This window comes from Lepisma saccharinum, chromosome 22 (genome assembly GCF_977018435.1).
Source record: "Lepisma saccharinum chromosome 22, izLepSacc3.1, whole genome shotgun sequence".
Lineage (NCBI taxonomy): Eukaryota > Metazoa > Arthropoda > Insecta > Zygentoma > Lepismatidae > Lepisma > Lepisma saccharinum.
In genome coordinates, this window is record NC_139250.1 from 45,534,274 (window position 1) to 45,543,856 (window position 9,583).

Consider the following 9,583-nt stretch of genomic DNA (forward strand, 5'->3'; position numbering starts at 1 on the left):
AACATCGGACTCATTGGAGTTGTAGCATTGGTGTTATCAGATACTTTTGTGAAATTGGATTATTTCAAATAAGCTTTCGTTGTGCAACATTGAGCTTCATTATGAAATCCGACATTCAGAGGACTACCATAATCATTGTGGTTAGTAAAACAGGGTTCATGCACTCTACCTGTATTCTCGAAAGTACGAAGTCCCGATTGGTCAACGGATGAGTAGTGAAATGAGCAGGTGATTCGTTACGTGATGGAGGATCCCACAAATAAGATGTTTTGGAAAGCCTATAGGTAAAATCAGTTCCTGATCGAGAATGGTTTTGACATGATTTGCGTTTAGTAATTCTAGATACATCATTATCAGATGAATCATAACCAGAAGAAGCAACACCATATTTATCACTTCGGACACTAGCCCAATTAACATTTCTTGCCCTTTGATTAGAATTTACTTTATTAGTTTCACAAGCCAAATGTTCCTTTTGTTTACTATTTATTGTTTACTATTATTATCTTTCCTCAATCCTCGTCCTTCATTCAAAGTTTCGTTAACAATGGTGTTGCTGATGGCGTTGCCTTGCTCCAGAGAAATAACCCTATCTCTAAGGTCATTTACCAAGGTTTCAGAGCTACATGTACCAATCTGAACTACCTTCATTCTATCTAATTCGGCACTTAATGTTTCAAACCTAACCTCATGTTGAGTAAATTTCTCCATAATTTCCTCATTGCAGACTTTCAACCTTGCCAACATGCCGTCATGACCTTTCATTTTCTCTTGGATATCTGAAACTTCAACATTCATTGTACTAATACTTTCATCCAATTTACACCTCAACTCACTGCTAACATGTTGACAAGTTGGGGCAACATCTTGTAACGAATGTTCAATATGATTAAGCCGGCCGCTAAATTTAACATTATGCTGCTGTAATTCGTTTCGAATGACTTGAAACTTCTCTTCCAGTTTTTCATTATTTTGTTGTAACTCCTTTGCAATATCCCTTTGCAACTCTTTTTGCAACATTTCATTATTTTGTTGCAAATCCTTTTGCAACTCCTTTTGCAACATTTCATTATTTTGTTGCAAATCCCTTTGCAACTGTTTTTGCAACATTTCATTATTTTGTTGCAAATCCCTTTGCAACTCCTTTTGCAACTCTTTTTGCAACATTTCATTATTTTGTTGCAATTCACAGCGAATGATCTGCTGCAACTTTTCTTGAAAATTTTCATTATTCCTCTGCAAACTTTGGGTAACCGTAACTTGAAATGCAACAATAATCTTGTGCAACTTTGTATTCGCTGTACTTGTATAAGATTTTAAGGCTAGACTGTACAATCGACCCTTGTGTTTTGCCGTTTGAAAGAAAAAAATATTGTGCGCTAATAGTACGTATTTAACACTTCAAATTGCCACTGTGAATTTCTAAATTTGAAGTTACATTTCTATGAAATAATAAGAAAAATACTACTGCATTACTTGCCATAGCTGGTTTACTTGAACCTAATCCATGTTGTAAACATACAGTATTGCCAGGTCGTACTTTGGTTTTCAACGTGAATATATATGCGAATTTCCACTAGGATTAAACTTTTTTTAAATCATGTTTTTATTCAAAGGGACTTGTGTCGCCCCTGTCAACACATGATTTTTCAAGCAAAAAACTATTCATTCTGTATTATGTTAATCTATGTTGGAATCTTTTCTTTAAAAATGTGTTATTGTTAATGGGTAATGAATTGTTTAACTTAAATGTTGAAACTATAGAAATATTAAACAACTATGTAATAACCATGGTAAATTGTAAACAACAATATGATATAAAAGAGCTAGACTTTTGTGAGTCTACGGGACATTCTCCTGGTTGCCGAAAGGTTGATGGTTCAGGGGACGTTGGGGAATATCTTGCTTCAATCTTCGGATTGGCTGGAGTACTTGTACTCCATTTTGGCGGATATTCACAAACCCAACTCTGAATAAGGTGTTCTCCTGCATCATCAAAAGACCAGGGTTATAAACTTCGGTATAACTAATAGGTTTAGGCCTACAAGTTATACCGGGTGAATTGTCTGTTTGGAAAAGTATTTGTATAACATCGAAAGTTCAAATAAATCTTCGAGTAAAAGATCTTAAGGATCTTTCATTTCAACCTACATAGGTGATAATTAAAAATAAATCCTACACCACAGACCTAGCAAGGGCTTGGTCCTACTAACCCTTAGAAGCCCCTGAGAAGTCCGATAAAAGGGTTGTAACCAGACTAAACTAAAAGCCCTCAAGGCAGAAGGTGCGTGTCAGTGATTTTTGGCGACCGTGACCAGGACCATCGAAGCAACCACCTGTGGATCTTCGTGGCCCAGCAGAAGAAGAAGAAGCCTGTTCCAGAAACAGAAGAAGAAGCCTGTTCCAGAAACAGAAGAAGAAGCCTATTCCAGAAACAAAAGAAGCAAAGATGTTAGGTCCCCAGAGACCTTTGACCAGACAGCAAAAGGAGAGGCTTGTTTGCTGTACGACTGAAGAAAAGAAGGAGGAAACCTTATTGCCATGCTCCGGCTGCAACAGATACGTTCATGAAAGTTGCGCACATAAAACCCCAGGATCTGACGTAGCAGCGGAGGTAGACGTTAAATGTAGACAGTGTGTGGAAAAACAAGTTACGCCAACCCCAACAGATGATAGTTGGAAGGAAATGATGATCTCCTTTATGACTGATTTCAAGAAAGACAAGGAAGAAAATGACCAAAAGTTCGCACGTTTGGTGGAAACCTTGGGTGAAAGAGATGCTGAACAGAAAGCAGAAAGAGAAAGAGAACGAGAAATAAATGACCAAAAGTTCGCACGTTTGGTTGAAACCTTGGGTGAAAGAGATGCTGAACAGAAAGCAGAAAGAGAAATGAGTGACCAAAAGTTCGCACGTTTGGTTGAAACCTTGGGTGAAAGAGATGCTGAACAGAAAGCAGAAAGAGAAAGAGAACGAGAAATAAGTGACCAAAAGTTCGCACGTTTGATTGAAACCTTGGGTGAAAGAGATACCGAACAGAAAGCTGAAAGAGAAAGGGAACGAGAAATGAGTAAGAAAATGTTTGAAGATTTTAAAATAAATCTAGGAAAAGAAATATCCGAAGCGATAGCTGAAATCAGAAAAGAGAGAGACGAAAAATATGAAGAACTAGTGGAAAGAAGGAGAGAAGATCGGCAGATAGATGATGACCGTTTTAAACAGCTACAAGAAAGTCTCAACCAAGAAATAAAGAATCGAGAGGACAAGGATAATGAAAACTGCGGTTTACTAAACGAGCTGAAGGAAAGTCAGAGGGAAATATCCGTAAATTTGGAAAGTGAAATAAGAAAAACGAATGAGGTCCAAACACAACAAGTGGAAATTATAAAAACGATAAACTCAAAGTTGGAGACCTTACAGCTAGGCAAAGAGAATAGGAATGAAGAGATGGAAACTCTGCCAAAGAAGATATGTGTAAGAACCTCTTGCTCCTCTCATTCTTCCAGTTCCGAATCTCCCGAACATTCTGAGCCATGCCAAAGAAAGAAACGAAAAAGGAGTGGCGGAATGAGACGAACTAGAGACTACGCTACGGAAAAAATGGTAGAAGATAATTCCTACTTAAACCATTCATCCAATCGGATTCTCCGAATGTCTGACGTCAATTCCCTCACCAAGTTTAATGGAGAAATCAATTCAGTATCTGCTGAAAGGTACCTGGAGGAGATAAATACTTATATGGATTTAATGAAAATGCCCATGATGTATCGACTAAAGGTCCTTCCTTCGCTAATGGTGGGTAAAGCCAAGGCTTGGTTTATGGCAAACGAAAAGAGATGGAAAACTTTTGAACATTTCCGCTCTGCATTTAGGAAGCAATACGCATCACCTGAAGCAAAACAAAGGGAAATGAATACCCTGAGGAATAAACATTATAGCAAAGGTGCAGGGTTATCATTGGAAGAATATTGCTGGGAGGTATATGCAGCATACTGCAATCTGACGGAAACCATCAACCAATCAGAAGTGCTGAACTTAATCATTGGCCAATTACCTTCACGAGTGCGACAACTGGTACTAACTCGAGATCCCGCCAACATAGACCAACTCACGAATTTCCTGGGAAAGTTCGAAGCGTCTGAACAAATGGAAGGATGGAAAGCCGATCACCAACGAAATGATGAACGGAGAAATCCTCAACCTCGAGTCAGGAATCTAGAGCTATCCCGGAGGAATAGAGGAGAAGAAGATAAGAGGCCCACACCGATCAACCAGAGGTTTAATGGAAATCTAAGATTCCAAAGGAAGGATTCCTATAGAAGGACATTCTGGAATAAGAACCAGAATCAAGGGAACTGGAACCAGTCTCGAAAGAAAGAATGTGGAATACAGACTGACGAAATTCCAGAAGACTGTGCTTTGAACCCTAGAGCACCTGTATGGGAAATTCCCTCCGCTATTAAAGCTCCTTCTTGGGATATTCCCTCTACCAGTCGAGCAAATTTAAACCAGAGGTCGTTGTAGATGAAGCTCTCCCTTCTACAACGCGACACAATCTTGATGTTTGTGAGAGCGAAGAAGACAAACTAATTACTAATGAAAATTTAGATGTTTTATATTTAGATATAAATTCTTATCCAAATTCAGAAGAAGAGAAATTGTTTAATGTTTTCGAAGTAACTGGGAATTGCAGCAAGAAGCCAGAAATTCTAATAGAAGTTTTAGGATTAAACATAAGATGTACTTTGGATACAGGAAGCGAGTGCACTGTCATGAATTATAATGTTTGGGAAAAGCTCCGAGAGAGATTACCAGGCTTGAAATTGCAAAGATGTCCAGGAATAAGGTTAAAAGATTTTGTTGGACATGAGAGGTCCCGAATTGTGGGATACCGAACCATTCTTTTTGAGATTGCAGGGCACACTTTTGAGGACCAAGTCTATGTGGTAAAGAATTTAGAAGCCGATTTGTTATTCGGATATCCTTTCTTCAAAAGATACAAAGTCAATTTAGATGCAGGTGCGAACAAATTATATCTAACGGTAAAGGGACAAGTCGTGGAAGAAACTTTGATTCCAGATAGTAGTAGTGCTTATTAGTTGTTTCAAAGTAGTACTTAGTAGGTATCCTCTTTTTTTACCAATTGAATATCACTTTTTGACATATTTTGACAATTTTTTGTCGATGTTTTAGCGTTTAGCAATGTTTTTAGTACAATTTTCACTATACTCATTTTTCCCCCACTCGTACTTGGTAGGTATCCTCTTTTTTTATCAATTGAATATCACTTTTTGACATATTTTGACAATTTTTTGTCGATGTTTTAGCGTTTAGCAATGTTTTTAGTACAATTTTCACTATACTCATTTTTCCCCCACTCGTACTTGGTAGGTATATCACGATCTTACGTGATACAACTTAACCTATCCTTTTTTTACGATTATTTAATTTTTTTACGATCCTAAGTGATATAACTTAACCTATCATTTTTTTATTTATGCACTGTTTGAACGTCATCATTTGAGGATCATATTTTGTAGGTATTTTTTTTTTATCAATCGAATATAAGTTTTTGACATATTTTGACAATTTTTTGTCGATGTTATAGCGTTTAGCGATGTTTTAGTACAAATTTTCACTGCACTCATTTTTTCCATTTATACTTGGTAGGTATATCACGATCTTACGTGATACAACTTAACCTATCTTTTTTTTTACGATTTTTTAATTTTTTTTACGATCCTAAGTGATATAACTTAACCTATCATTTTTTTATTTACGCACCGAACTAACCTACAAGGGACTCTGTTTGTTTCAATATTTCAGTATTATAAGGTTTTCACAAATTTTATATAACCTAAAATGTGTTGGATGTTGATTTTTAGTATGTGGCAATTTTTTATGAATTTTAAAACTGCTCTGTGACCCTTTCGTTCTTCACGTCGTAGGCGAAGGAATTCTCTGCAATTAGGATGACACTGCATAGGGTATCCTCGGGCAAGGCATCGTGGAACTCGCAAACACCTACTCTACAAAAATTCTACTATATGATCTTTCACTGGCTAAGCTAACCTACAAATAGGAATTGGCAGCACTGACTTATAAACCCACTGGGTTTTCTTGGCATGTTTTTTCATGATGTGTTGCCAGGCTATTGGGCATCTTGGCGTATACAATGTATATATTTTGAGAGGGGGGTTATAGCTTTTTATGCTGTACGAATACTAAAAACTTGACAGTGACAACCAACAGAGTAAATAAACCTACATGCAGAAACTAACAACACTAGTTTCTGACAGTGAATTTGAAATAAAATATTAAACAAAATACATGAGTAAGCACTATGATTACACATTTATTCTTATTTTTCGAAGTTGAATGAAAACACGTGTTTTTACGCTCTCGTAATACTGACCTTGCCCCAGTGATTTTAAATTGCTTCCATCCGCTTTTTTTTTCTGTGTTATTTCCGCATGCACGCAACATTCGCTTTCAATAGTTTAATGAAATACAGAAGGAGTGTTAGTTTAGCAGGCTTCGAGTTTACAATTTATTAAATTAAACAATAATTTATGTAAGAATATACTTGTACTTACCGAACACAAAATAATAAAAAGCACATGTGAATGTTTGCGTGTGTTCATGTTATATGACGACTGAGTAAAAAATAATGTTGACTCCCCGAAAGATAAAAGTTCCCGGTTCGACATCAGATGCATGCAAATTTTATGTTTTGCTCTCTAAAATCTTGATTTTTATGTTTGTGCTATTTGTCATACAGCAGAGGAGAAGAAGGGAGAGGGGAGGGGAGGGGGTACTATTAGCGCCATCTATTAGCAAACAATAGAAATAAAAAAGTAGGGTCAAACTTTTTCAACACCCAAAAATTTTAAACGTCCTCGCGTAGTAATACGATCTAGCTGAAGATGTTTGAAGGAGTACTCTTAGTCGACGAAGCTAATTGCTAGGGCCCATATATTGCTAAAATGTTCTTTAATTTACATATTTCTCATACCGCCATATGTTGTTCTAGTTGACTTCTTCCAAAAAAATGCTAATTAGCGAGAGTTAATTAAGCAAGGCAAGTAAAAGAAGCAAATAGGACAATATGTGGCGGCGTGGAAATATGTAAAAATTCGACTCGATTCGAATTAAAATTGGAGGATATTTTGCATTTTTTTCTATAATGTACAAAACATTTACCGTACATAATCTTTTCCATTTACAACAGTATAAAATAAGAGGAATGTGTGACAATATCCATATTAATTAGGAAGGTATGTCGTATGCTAGGTTAGCTAATTGTGTCTTCTACAGCTTCACTGTTTAGAGGAAAGATGGAAAAGAGAGCTCTACGGAAACTAACGCTCTTAACAATATTGTACGCCTCGTGAAAATTATATATAAATAAGCCATAAGCGTATTATCTGCTTTCATGTCAGATTTTCCCGACCTGTGAGCTGTAGTGTTTACGTGACAAGCGACGCGCTCAAATATAATACCGTTGACAATATTGTACGCCTCGTGAAAATTATATATAAATAAGCCATAAGCATATTATCTGCTTTCATGTCAGATTTTCCCGACCTGTGAGCTGTAGTGTTTAGGCGACAAGCGACGCACTCAAATATAATACCGTTGACAATATTGTACGCCCCGTGAAAATTATATATAAATAAGCCATAAGCGTATTATCTGCTTTTTCTAGCATACTGATCTATTGCATACTAACCAAACCTCTTGGGAGGTGGGCCACGGGTCCTCCACATGTATGTATGTATGAAATGCGATTTGGGGGAGGCCAAATTTTAAATTTACAGCTTAATTAATCTGCATGCATGCTTAATGTTTGATTTTTTTGTTTCTAGTTCGACATCAGATGCATCCAAATTTTATTTTTTGAAGTACAGTTAATATTACCTAGGTTAATCTGTGACATACAACTAGCGATCGACACGACCACCTGACACACAGACACAGAGAGAGTGAGCAAATTTAAAGTGTGATCTGTTGTGAATTAAACTAAGCTCCCTCACCTACCTACATATAGCCTTACAGGTGACTCAAAAGCAGAAATTGGTCATAGCGTGACAGGTCGATCTATCGTGAACTAAACTAACCTCCCCCCACTCATACATATACACTATGTCTTACAATAAGTAAGGCTGCTATATCACATGTAAGGGCTGACGGTTGCCAACACATACAAGATCTATTGCAAATTTTATTAATTTATGACATAAGTCATGGACACACACATACCAAGCCTTCCAGATAGGCTATAAGCAACTCACCTCTTGCAATTGTATAACGGGGAAAATTAACCTACAGCTAGCAACACTGTTTGAGCTGCTTTCGACGAGTAGTGTTACCAAACTTATTTTTTTTGCAAATAGGCTCTACAGCTAGAGGCTTGAAACATATACCCTACCAGAGTATGCCAACTTACCTCATGTAAAAATATTACCTAGTGCGGGTTAAGCTGTGACATACAACTAGCGAACGACACGACCACCTGACACACAGACAGAGAGAGTGTGATACAGCTTATACGCAGTTTTTCCTACACACGTACTGGGTTTAAAAGGTAACTTGCAACAACCATTTCACTCACCTCCTATCATATAATAAAATTACCACAGGTTTTTGATACTTGCTGCCAGAACATGGTGGTTTTAGACTGGAAATTCAGCCCGATTATTCTATTTGTGCAAGAGAAAAATGATGATGCCTGCATTTGGAATATATAATTCTTCTTACGGTATTTTGCGTGCCCCCAGTAACCTTGTTTTTGATTCACGGAAGCTATGACGTGTATTTCCTGTTTCGCGAACATACGAGAACTTTTCACAATGTTGCATCAGATAATATATTTGCAAGAGCGAGTTGGTTGTGTATATAAATCTAGTCTTGGGGAATGGACATGAATATAATGTCAAAATTATTGCATAACTTAAAAAGAATATTTATTGCACTGCGCTTTCTAGCAAAGGCAAATGTGGAATGCCCCGGCCCCTCAGAGATTCGAATACTGTTAGTTAAACGGCAAGTATTGTCATATGGACTGACGATTATTATTTTTTTTTAAAAAAAAAAACAGACCTCGTAGTAAGTTATAACCTGAGCTGTCTTGCAAGTCTCTCGAGTTTGATATCTGGTGAAGGAATATGATGCTACTATAAACTGTACACAAGATATACCCAGTCCCTGGCATGAGATGGACGAGGACCTATACAGTTGTACAATGGTTGTTTTTTTTATTAAAGCATAGCGCTTATTTACATGTCAGCGCAACATGCATGCAAAGAAGGGAGGGAGACCATAACGGATAATTCTTATTTCGATTTCAATATTTTTGCTAGTCACGCTATCTAGACGAACACTGGAAGATGGGCAAAAGCGAGGGAAAGAGAGAAATGTTACCTTTTGCCCCTCTGCCTGTGTGTGATATACTAGTTTTACATGCATACGGCTGTATCGTGAAGCGAGGCCGAAAATAATTTTTGAAAGCAGTCTCGAGCATCTTCGCGTTCAGCCAACAAGAGAAATAAAATATTACACATGGGTGTGGGGCGCAACAGCCAC